The sequence below is a fragment of the Trachemys scripta genome, chromosome 6, assembly GCF_013100865.1.
Source record: "Trachemys scripta elegans isolate TJP31775 chromosome 6, CAS_Tse_1.0, whole genome shotgun sequence".
Classification (NCBI taxonomy): domain Eukaryota; kingdom Metazoa; phylum Chordata; order Testudines; family Emydidae; genus Trachemys; species Trachemys scripta.
The window spans coordinates 98,457,312-98,470,289 of record NC_048303.1 but is presented as its reverse complement, the minus strand read 5'-3'; the positions used below and the strand labels follow the sequence as shown (position 1 = coordinate 98,470,289).

The 12,978-nt window shown below is 40.2% G+C and overlaps 1 protein-coding gene across 1 annotated transcript in view; it reads left to right on the top strand.

The window, feature by feature from the left end:
- Positions 1-12,978, top strand: part of LOC117879349 — a 101,499-nt gene that overhangs the window by 22,566 nt on the left and 65,955 nt on the right. The gene's annotated exons all lie outside the window — the stretch shown is intronic.

Genomic DNA, 12,978 nt, shown 5'->3' with positions numbered 1-12,978 from the left:
AGCAACCAAAATTATTACTGTAGTATTTTTAAAAACATTTTTAAAATGCTTTGAAAAGTTATAACAAAAAAGAATAAAAAAGGCAAAGATTTTCCAAAACCATATTATGCCTGATGTCAGCATCTTTATAATTTATTTTAATTCTTTGATTTAAAAAATGACATGATGTTTTTAATTTTGGGATTATAATTGCCTTTTATTTGTTCTTTGTCCACGTCTGGGTTATAAATTATCCTGCTTGGAATTTTTCAATAGGGTAAATACTCAAGAAATGTTTCCATAAAGGAAAATTCTGTCATGCTTATCTTTGATAACTTAGTTCCTGCTGCAAGGTGCCCTCTCTGTCTCTAAGTTCACCTTGATATGCTATCCATGTACTTGTTCCTGATACCAGGAACTCCTATGTTCGGTGATCCAAGATTCTGATTACATGATCACTCTGAAAAGAAGAAAATACTGGTAGTTAAGTACCATACGTTTTGTAAGTTACTGTCTCAGGGCTAATTGCTGCAGTCTTTACACCACAAATAGTATGAGCCGAATGAGTGTAGTACCTTTAAAGCCTGTTGAGCTGCATTCATTTCCTCAGTGTTGAATTTCACCCTGTATGACTGTAGAGTGAAATGAGCTTTTTGTGGCTTTAAGGGAGTCCCTTTGGTTGGGATCTATGAAAGTCCCAGTTTTAGCTCCATTGTGAGCCACAAAACTCACTGAACCCTAAACGCACTTGGCACCTAAGTTTTTAGAATAAAATTTCCCTAGGGGCCTAAGTTCCTGCCTCTAGGCATGCGCACTGCAGCCTCCCTCTAGGCAGCTGGATGCCTATCTCCTGCCTAAGTGGATGCCCCTTAAAACTTTTAGCTATGTGGTTAGTGCACTCACCTGGAATCTGGGAGACCCAGGTTCAATTTCCCTCTCTGCCAGAGGGAATGACTTGACTGGGGTCTCCTATCTCTCAGGAAGGTGCTTTACCCACTGCCTATGGAATATTCTGATGTGTGGCTCCCTCAATCTTTCCTTTTGAAGCTGTTGACCTGTGGATAAATAATGAACGAGAGGTTGAAACAGGGGGACTGGACAGAGACTTTTACCTCCCTGGTGAGGACTATAAGCACTGGGCACCACCTTTTCCAACCATTTTGTGTGGTGGAGTGCCTAATTCAGTCCCATGTAAAAACAGCTTAAGCACCTGAGCTGCCTAAATGGCAGGTTCCCATTTGTGGATCATTAAGAAGAGCTAGGTGCCTCCCTGCAGCCCAGACTTAGGGGCCTATCTCTGAAAGAGGGGCAGGGCTTAGTGTACACACCCATCTCCTCAGCACCTCCCTTTGGCTACTGGCTCCCTGCCTAATGTGCTGGCTTTTGTGGATTACATTCTTAGGTGCCTATATATCCCTGTTCATTGTATAGGGAGCCTAAGCACCTAACTTGGCTTTGTGGATCACAGTGTTGTTCCTGTGATTTTTTTTTTTTTTTTTTTTGGTTGCCTAAAAGTTAAGCACCAGGATGCTCAGCATTGCAATGCTTAAATCACTTTGTGGATCCCATCCACCATGTTTCTGTTTTTTCCATCTGAATAAAGCAGATAATATGTAGGTATCACTTCCAAAGGTGTTTTGCGCATTAATTAGTTAATCTTTGTAAAGAGCTGCTCCACAGATTTATGATTACATTTCATTCACTACTGACTAGGGCCTTATTTGAACCAGTGACCTGGATAGCTATGGAAAATTCTGTATCCTGTTATCAATAGTAGTAGTTCATATCTGGATTTGTATATCCTTTAAACAAAGGAATCCCAGTCACACTCAGAATTTCCTCCAGGTAAAATAATTGATCCGGCATATTTTTATCCAAAAGCTAATCATAAAGATACATAGTTAAAACAACAACAACAAAAAGCACTGAATGAACTGAATGCCAGACGTTTAACAAAGAAAGTGACTTCTAAAAAAAGAACAAACTCAAGGCTGTGACTGGGGAGGCAAACAAAGCTGTAGGTCACCTGCTGTAGATGCCTGTGTCTCGGCTTATGTCACATTCCCACGGTGAACTCCAAGACAAATACTTACACCTTGAACAAACAAAGGTGGGCCATTAGACGTAGCTGAGTGTTGCGTTTCAGTGATGTTGAACAAATGTTCTAGGAACTAAGTGTATTGTTCTTTTAAAGAAGCAACAGCTGTCATGAATGGTCTTTGCAACTTGATGGAGAAGCTCTGATGTTTATAACTATTGTGTAGCCATTGGGGCTTGCATTTCTAGATGAAGCCAGCAGTGCATTCTGTAAAATCTTTGAATTGTATTGTAGGATCTCATGTATGAGGTAAACTAAACTAACCAACTAGCCATGAATCAGCTTAGTTTCTAATCCGGGTTTTTTCTTTGTGTGTTTGTTTTATCTTATCTCTGCTATGCATACGGTGTATAGCATCAGTTGGAAAACGTATTAGGAAGATTTTTCAACTCCACATGGCAAATACAAGTGAAAAAGTGTTTTAGAGGATGTACAGTATATTTCCATACTCCCATGTATTTCAGCTATACTGTAGCATATGGTTTTACAAATATTAAAGCAGGGTAGGCCTTTATCAGTCTGTTTTGGAGACTTTAGCAAGAGGAATTACGTTGTTTTTCCGAAGCAAAAGCATTTTCTTTGTGAGGCCTAGTCTACACTAATTTTAACTATATGGGTTTAGAAAACGATATAATATCATGGTAGAACTCCACTCCCTCCCCCACTGTAGATGCAATTATACCTGCATAAAGATGCTTATTTCCATACACTTACAGAAATAAACTGTCTGGCTATAAACACCTTTACACTGGTGTAACTGTATTCACATAAGGGGATTGTACCACTTTACTGGTTTCTAAACCAACACAGTTATAGCAAACAAAAACTGTACCTAGACCAGCCATAAGAGAATTGTTTGTTAGTGTTCACAAGTGCCAAGTTGATATTGATAGAACAGGTTTACAGTAACATGGGCAGTGGCCCTCTTCAGTACCCCCCTCCCAGTCAATTTTTCCAACCCTACAGTTTAGGTCCCTGCAAATCCTGCCCTGCTTTTAGCTTCAGTTCTTCATATTTTTATCTGTAGTCGTCATCTTGGATATCACTCTATGCAGTACTTGTCCTGCCAATATGGTGTGTAGTTTGGATTATGTTTGAGTGTACACAGGTCAGTTTTGGTGTATTAAAGCAACTTTACTGGAAGATAGGGGGCTGCTTGGAGCACCTGAATTTGATATACTGTTGATTGAATATTTAAAATAGCAGATTCATTTAGTGTGCTTGTATCTTTTCCCTTGGATTCTCTTTAGAACTAGTTGAAAAATGACCAGATACAAAGCTTTGCAAACTTTCTTTGTTTTTCATAAAGAGCTACACGTATTTATAAAATATTTCTACCCTGCAATTAAAAACCTGCGGCTGGCCCTGCAAGGTTGGAGAGTCCAACAGTTTGGGCTGCAGCTCGAGCCTGAAAGTCTACCCACAATAAAACAGCCTCTTACCCTGAGCCCCATGAGCCAGCTGGCACAGGCCGGCCGCAGGTGTCTAATTGCAGTGTAGATGTACTGAGGCTAAAATTTTGTGGGGAATGAATCTTTATCTGTGAGGTAGAAATGTCTGAAAATAAAGAGTCAAGTAATATTAATACCTATTACATCCTCTGATTACATTAAACAGTTGCATATTTCCTTGACTTAGCGGACTGGTAAGTGAATCTCTCAGTTAACATTGATGCATCATGATTTGCATTTGCTCAGGATTAATATTATCTTTCACCATGAACATTTCATTTGTATAATATGTATCCCCTTTACTTGTATTGGAGCACTCAGGGCCAAGTGTGCTGAGCTCCACCAACTTCCAAGGAAAACAATAGGTACTGAGAGAGATCAGACCCTATGTTTACAAGTATGACTCAAATGGAGAGGCTTGAGAAGCTGCTGTATATGTCAAAGGGCATTTATATTAGTGCAGTTTTGAATGAGGTACATCATGTATTGCAAGGCATGAAAGGGAGTAAATCAGTCTAACGATCCTATGAAGGCTCTTCTGATACTTAACGTAGAATCCCATTTGGACTTTCATTTCTTGTTTCCACAACCACCGTTTAATTTAAAAAAGGAGAAATTTTGATTAACTGTTGTGTTGCTGTCATCTCAGTCAGACTTTATTGGTTAGTGGGGTTTGATAGTTAAATGATGGCTTTTGGCACACAGAGAAAGACCCTGAGCTATTTCTCTGAAAGCAACTTGGCATTCCTGGTCTGAAATGGAAGGTTCTTGACCCTTTGTGAACTAACTCTTGAAGTGTATGTTCTAAATTGTTTATTGGGGTTGTGATTGTTATTTATACAGCACCAGAGATGTGCATCATACTTTATAGACAAGGTGGGGGGGGCAGAAAAGACCCTGCTGGGATATCTTTTCAGTCTAATTGGAATCATGTATTAAGCAAAGAATTTTCAGTGAATGAATGTGGACAGCTGAATTTATGCACATCAGTAATTCAGTTAGAGCTATCATAAGTCACTTCAACATTCAAGCACACATTAAAATATATTATGTCAAATCTGGAGGTCTCTGCATTTGATCTATATTTAGGCAATTGAGTTATGTCAGAGTTTGGATTGAGTACAAACTACATAACTTCAGGATTTGGCCCTAAATATATTCCTATCAAGCTTAGAAACTTTCTGTATTCTTGCACTGCTGTTGCTGTGGTCACAAAATTGTTTGTGTATAGTAGAAGCTCTACATTTTGTAAACAGTTTGTTCCTCCAACCTGCATCATTGACTAATGACACAGTTGAGGATTTGTGACATCGCAAGTGTTTCTAATGTGATGTCACAACCTCTGAGTTATAACTACTAAAAGAAAAAGGCTAACTATTAAGGAGAGCTATTTACATCTCTTTTTCTATGTAATCAACAATGATGGCAAAAGTACAATAGATGCCTATTTTCGGCTCACTCCCGTGAAATGCTAAGTACTCTAAGCTCCTGTTGACTTCAGGATCTAATGAGGTTTTGTGAAATTATTAGAAATCTGTGCTTGGTTATTTAAGTGCACAACAACTAGAAAAAGCATTGGAAACTATATCAATGAATCTTAATGCCAAAGGGTTAAATCAGTGACTTTGCTTGGCATATATCAGATGACTGTTTAAAAAAGAAAAAAGGTACAGACTGCCAGCATTTCTGTCATAAAAACCCCGCCTACTACTAAAGAAAAGAAAAAGAAAGGGACATACTTGCTTCCCCTGGACAGCTCAGAAGAAATCCCATTAGTAATACAGGTAGGATTTTAGAATACTTTTGCATAAAAACCGTAAGGAAAAATAGACCTGTGTTTATGAACCCTAAAGGATTATGTCGGGACAAAGAGATGAAGAAAACACCTGTTCAGTAATGTAATCCACTGTTATCTTGTATCCCATTTCTTTGGATTCTGTAGCGGAATGTCATTGAGCTTTGATTAGTGAGCCAGTCTTAGCAGCTAAAGCCACTGTCTTCAAAAGATTTAAATAGCTGTGTTCTTTACTTAAAGTTGTATCTTCTCTTATCCCTCATACAAAAAGAAAGAAAAGGCTTTATTTTGATCCCTTGTGTCCAGTTTCCTCTGGATCCTGTGGTGTACTTTGAGTCAAGTCATATGCAATCAGTCAAACTGTAATGTATCAATCATCTAGGCATACAGAACATGTCAAAAGGGTCATGGGTTTGAGTTCTCTTTTATTTTAGAAGTGCTGTATATATTATATAGCTATGGACAGTTGAGGTTAAAGTAGCCAATTAGATTAGGATTTGAAATCTCTGTTAACAGCAGAGAACTTCTCACTGTTGAGGTGACAGCCAAAATAAGTTTTGTTTTTTTTTAAAGTCAGTGAAAAGGGAAAGGAATTGCAGTGACCTACATTGTTCTCTTGCCACACCCAGGGCTGTATAAAAGTTTATCCAGAAGCTCAGTTCCATTGTTGCGTTGCTATAGGCATTGCTATGTAATGGTGTATCAGACACAAATAAGGGCTAAACCTTGAGGCCCTTTCTTGGAAATAAGTCTCAGTTATTTAAGGAGTCTTGAACCTCTGTAAGTTTAATTCTTCTGACAGTGGAAGTCAAATTACTATTCATTGTAATATAGCAATTTCATTTTAAGATGCCTTGGTGGTGGTGGTATTTCATGTTTAGAATGCTAAAATCAGCTCAGGTTCCCTAAGGTTTGCTTTCTATTCAGATGCTGACTTGGCCAAGTCACATGCACAGGCCACAAATCAATCACCCAAATCTTACATATCCTGAAGGAATCAGTTTGAGCAGCATCCTGAAACACAAAAAAGAGATCAAGGAAAAAAAGGGTCTCAGCTGGAAGGAAAGAAATAAAGTGAAACCATGGGAGACAGGATTTTTTTAACACAAGTTATTAAAAGCTTTTTAGCAAGAAAAGGCCCTGCTCAGATAAAATTCTTTGATACTATCCAGGCCATGTTCAGGAGGGAAGTTGGAATCTATTTGAACAAAGCTACAGGTATAATCTGGGAAAAAATATATTTAAAATCATGAGTTTATTATTGAGATGTTAATACACTCTTTTGTATTAGTCCAGATAAACTGTGTCTTGTTGAACAGGCTCAAGCAGTGCAGAACTAATTAGCTGACATCAAAGACATTGCTTTGGTAGTGGATAAAGATGACACGAGCTACCTGAACATTATGATCTGATTCTGGGAACTAAGCAGAGCATGACTGAGGGTGAACTGTTCTTTACGCAAAGCCTGACATATCCTAGAGGAAATTGCTAATTTACCTTAAGCTTTAGCTGGACTCACTTTTATCATAGCGTTCTTAAAAACTTTACAACAATAACAGCAAACATAGCTATATTTTTATGCATATAGATCTCTCTACAAAGAATTTGTCCTCCTGCCAACCAAGGGTCTAATTCTTCTCTGATATACACTGTTGCAAATCAGGAGTAACGCTACTGAATAAAAGGAGTTATAATGATGTAAAATGGGTATGGGTCAGATTCAGGCCACAAATTGTTAAATCATTGAAGTTCACATTAGTTTTACATTAAATGCTTACATTATGCAAGATACTAAATGCTCTCAATACCTATTGATTTTCCTGACAGCACCTCTCAAAGTGAGTCCCTGGGTGATTATGTGCACCATTTCTGTGAATAAATATAATTTAGATGTCTCCCTTCCTACTAAATAGAGACGGTATAATATATAAGTATCCAACACAAGAGAAAAAGTCCTGATACTCTGGCAAATTGACAAAAAACAGTCATGATTCTGTATACTGTATTATATGCAGTGTTATTGTAGCCATGCTGGTCCCAGGGCATTATAGGGTCTAGGTGGGTGATATTAAAAGAAGTTGGTCCAATAAAATATATTACTTTGCCCACCTTTTCTCTCTATACCAGAGGTTCTCAAACTGGTGGTCCGTGACCACCAGTGGTCCCCGAGCTCCATTCAGGTGGTCTGCAGATAGTTTCCTCTAAGGTGCACGCGCCTGGGCAGCCACACACAAGAGAATGAAGGGCCACCCACCTAATTAGTAGAGCTGTGCAGGCATGGCTCCACTAATTAGGTGCCTGGACCCCGGAGAAGACGCACATGTAAGGTGAGGTGGTGGCCTTGGGGAGGAATAGGAGGTAGGTGGGAGGGGGCAGTGGGGTGAAAAGAGGGGGTGAGGGGAATGTGGGATGTGCAGGGCTATGGCGGCCAGAGAAAGAGGCACCTTTCCCCGGCAGACACAGCCCTGGAGCTGGGGAAAGACCCCCTCCTTCCCAGCCCCAGCTTGGGGGCTGCCATGGCAGGGCAAAAGACCCCTATCCTTTCCAGCCCCAGCTCAGGGGTTGCCGCAGCGGGGGAGAGAAGGCACATCCATCGCATTAGAAAGGTAAGACTACTGCTATTAAAATATGAGTTGTGCTTTTATTTGTAGAACAAAAAATGTTAATTATTAAGGGGTTTTTTTATATAGCACTTTTATCCAAAGTGCTTTACCATAGTTAGCTAACGGTACAAACAACATTTGGAAAGATCATTAAGTGGTCTGCTGAGACCCTCAGCAATTTTCAAGTGGTTGGCGGAAAAAAAATTTGAGAACCACTGCTCTATACCATGTTATGTGCAGTGTAGTTGTAGCCATGTCAGTCCCAAGATATTAGAGAGGCAAGGAGGGTGAGGTAATATCTTTTATTGTACCAACTTCTGTTAGTGAGAGAGACATGCTTTTGAGCCACACAGAGCTCTTCGGGTCTGGGAAAGGTATTCCAAGCATCACAGCTCAATGCAATATGGAACAGATTGTTTAGCATAAGTAGCTAGCACATATTTTTAAAATCTGGTTGGCATGTTGGAAAGTTCTGCCCATTCTCTACCCCCATCTACCTTACAAGGGAGAGGGCAGGAAGTATTGAAAGCACAGTCCCTGTTTGTCTGCATCAGGGGAGCAAGGGAGGGTTTCTTAATCCTCCTTACACCGCAGTGTAGCAACACAGGGTCAGTCACCACTCTGTGTCATCCGCAAATGTTATCAGCAGCTATTCTATATTTACTTCCAGATCATTGATGAAAATGTTGAATAGCATCAGGCCTAGTACTGACCCCTTCAGAATGCACTAGAAACCTCCCCATTGGATGATGAGTCCCCATTGACAGCTAGTTTTTGAGATCTGTCACTAAGCCAATTCTTTATCCAGTGAGCGTGTGCTCTATTGATACTGTATAGTACTGTTTTTTTAAACCAGAAAGCCATGTGGTACTAACTCAAATACATCTATGCACTTACCTTTATCAACCAAATTTATAATCTCATCAAAGAAGGAAGTCAAGACCTGTTTTCCATATTGACTGGCATTAATTATATTCCTTTCCCTTAATTCTTTCATTATTCTGCATGGGATTAATGTCATGGTAACCAGCCTATACTTACTTGGGTCATCCCACTTGCCCTTTTTGAAAACCGGCACAACATTAGCACTTTTCTAGTCTTCAGGACTTTCCCTGGTATTCCAAGATGTTTTTAAAAATTGAAATCAGTGGGACAGAGATCTCCTTAGCCAGCTATTATAGGATTGTTGGATACAAGTTGTTCAGGCCTGCTGATTTAAAAATGTTTATTACCTATAGATATTGGAGAAGTATGTTAGACATTACAAATAGTCTGGAAGGTATTTTCTAGTCCTTATATGATATGGGTAAATTAACCTTTTATTTTTCCAAATACAAAACAGAAATATTTATTGAACATACCTGTCTTTTCTGCCTCATCATAACAGTTTTATCATCTCCATCTAGAAATGGGCCTATCCCATTGCTAGAATTTCTCATGACACTTGGGCCCATTCATGGTTCACTACACTATGGCTACATCTACACTATGGGGGGGGGGGGGTTGATTTAAGATACGCAAATTCAGCTACGTGAATAGCGTAGATGAATTCGACATATTGCAGCCGACTTACCCCGCTGTAGGGACGGCGGCAAAATCGACCTCTGCTGCTTCTCGTCGATGGCGCTTACTCCCACCTCTGCTGGTGGAGTAAGAGCGTCGATTCGGGGATTGATTGTCGCGTCCCGACGGGATGCGATAAATCGATCCCCGAGAGGTCGATTTCTACCCGCCGATTCAGGCGGGTAGTGTAGACCCAGCCTGTGTCAGCAACTCCTATCTCCTGTCTGACCTGACAAACTCACTACATCTAACATGTTGCTGTCATAATATTTATCTATAAAGAGTATCTTGTAAAGTATCAAATGAAAGCTGGGAAAACTTGGGTCATTAATATAATTGTGAAACCCATATATTAACACTACCTGAGGAATTATGGATGCTTACTGGTATTTTGTTTGAAAGTCTGTAGCCAAACAAAGAGAGAAACAGGTTTCAAGACAGGAGGGAAGGTAGGTAGGTATCTCCCTGCCTTGCCTGGTTGGGAAACCAACACAAAGGAAGCTGCATTGGCATGCAAGTCAACAAGAAAAGCCAGGTTGACTGAAGAATGTGAAATCAGCACAGAAAGACAACAGAGATTAAAGCTACAGAGGGCTGGCTTGTCTGTGGGGTCAAAACAATGACTTGTGGGGAAATATAAGGTGAAGCAAAAAGATGTTTTGTTATCCATCACTGAGGGAACAAATTGGTCAGTGCCTTTTGTATCCATGAATGGTGGATCTCCAGCCATGTGGGTTGGTAATGTTGAGAGGTGGCTTTTGGTGAGAAAATGCCATAGTCAAGGATTTCAGCCTATTAAGTTTTAGTCTCTAGAAAGCATATTATACTACTCGTTTTATTTGTAACTATTTTCTGTTTCCGTTGTCTTTACTTAGTATCACTTAAATCTGTTCATTTAATAAACTTATTCTTGGTTTTATTACAAGTTCATCTCACTGATGTTATGTTACAGTGGGACTCCTTGCCTGCGCTAACAGGATAGTATGTATACTCTCTCTTTGGAGACAGTGGACTTGGCAATTTCTGTGAGTGTCCAGTGACAGTGGATACTGCAGAAGAACACTCTTCCAGGTGGTTTGGGAACTGGTTTGCACCAAGCAAAGCAGAGTAAGGGCTGGCAGAGTCTAAGGAGTTGCTTTGGCTGACTAATAAACTGGGGTGGAAGGGAGTTGTCACTCACTTTGGCACCAGCAAATCTCTCTTTTGCTAAGGCAGAGGGTAACAAGGTGACTTGCAGTTCTCGATGCCCTGTGAAAGCATCACATGTCCCTAATGTTTAACTTGGGTGCACCCAAGTTAAATTTCTTATTGTCCTTAGTGCTACCAGCCATAGATCTTCTTCTTTTTTCTCTGTCATCTTTAGCTTTCCTTATCAACTTTCTGCACCTCATAACTTCCAGTGTATATCAGTTGCTATTTATATCTTCCTTTTCCCATTTGTGTTATATTACTTTTTTATTTCTAATTGCTGCCTTTGCCACTTATTCAGGATGGGCTTTTAGTCAGAGTGGCCTCTTTTTTGACTGGGGGATTGTGGCTTTCTGGCCATCTGATAAATTCTTAAATAACTCTAAATTTTTATTCATGTTGTTCTGTCTAAATTTTTCCTCCCAATCAGTTTTGCTCGTAATTTTTCTCAGTTTTGGGAAATTAGTCCTTTTGAAGCATAAAGTATATATGAATGACTGGTTGGGCGTGTCTTCCATTTACACAAGTCATGATTACTTGTCCCAAGGCAACAACCAATGTCTAGTCCAGCGATTGATTCATGTTTATCTGTCATAATGAGGTCCAAGATAGTTACCTCATGTCAAGTGCAATCCTTCTGTGTTAGATGATAATTTTTTATAAATTTTAGAACATCTAATGAGGATTTACTGGTGGCTGCATGAGTCTTCCATCACACATCTCCCAAATTGAAATCTCCTATAACACAATTTTTTTTTTCAAATTTACAAATAAGTGCTTAAAGAGTAACTCATCCTGTTCTTTGGCTTGATGTGGTGGTTTGTAACATAACAGTTTTCCCACTGAGGCTTTGAGGCCACTGCACACCACTGGTGGCAGTGTGTAGGGTATGTATAGCTACACACCACATTGAAAAGCCTGCTGTGTCCACACTGTGGTGTGTAGCTATATGGTAGTGGCAAGACAGTGTGGAAAAGTTTCAACGGCTCCTTGCTGCTGGAGCTTTTCACTGGCATGAGGAAAGGCTCGGGCATGGGGGAGGTGGTGTGGAGGAGAAAAGCTCCAGTATTTGGGAGCTGGTGGAGCTTTTCCTGGCTGCCTCCCCAGCTGCCAGAACCTCTCCCTGCAGCAGGGAAGGGCTCCAGCAGTGAGGACATGGCAGAGCCTTTCTCTGCTGCCTCCCACCTGCTGGACCATTCCCCTGCTGGAGAAGTCTTTTCCTGCAGAGGGTACTACACTGCTAAACACTGTAGACTGGAGCATGGTTTGAGCGAGTGTCGAGGGTGGAGGGTATATTCTCACATACATACTCACACCCTTCAGGGCATGATTCACCGGCAACACTGCTATTCATATCTGTGCTGCCGGTGCTATGGGGATATGTACTCTGCATGTGACCTTTAGTCGATTACATCAGATCTTCTAAGAGAGGATGATAATTCTTTACATCTAGCACAGATTTTAAGAAGTTCTGATTAAGTTTTGCAGTATCTGCTGCTGTCACTAGCACAGGCTGCTCAGAAATAGTTAGATTTTAACTAGACCTGGGGGGTGGGGGGGAAAGCCTGGAATAGATTAAAGCAATATAGGTACGTTAATTCAAATAAGAAATGGATAGTTCTGGCAGAGTAATTTAAAGTTACAGCTCACGCAATTGTGGTCTAATAATCACACAGCTCATAGCTAATGAGCTCAGCACCCCAGACAAGATACTCAGTACCTTGCAGAATCAGTCCTTCTATACAAAACCAGGAAGATTTAGGGTGGAAACCTGGCACCACTAGTTTTGCCATGGTCTCCAGTGGGCCAGGATTTCGTACTTAGGAGCAGATCCTCAGCTGCTGTAGAACCTGTCCTAGGTCCATTGAGTATAATGAAGCCAGTGACATCAGTGAAGCTCTGCCAGTTGACATCATCTGAGGATCTGTGCCTCAATCTTTACTCAGGCAAAACTATCAGTGACTTCAGGATTTGGGCCTATTTCTCTGCATTTTAAAAGCCAATTATGCCATTTTAAAAACAAAACGACAGGCTCCAGGCTAGCAATGATTATTCTTTGGCTTCATACCTACCTGAAAGTTGGCTATGTCAATATCACGATTATGACTAGTATTTACTAATGCTTTCACATCTCATGCTGACCAAATAAATTTCCAAAAGTTACAGTAACATTTAAATGCTTTTATAGACAATACACACAAGGGAAAACATATTGACACCGCCACAGTAAGCTCTTCTAGGAATATTTCAAAACAATCCATGTTAAATGTCAGTGCAATGTTTTCAGATTTTTTTCTTCAG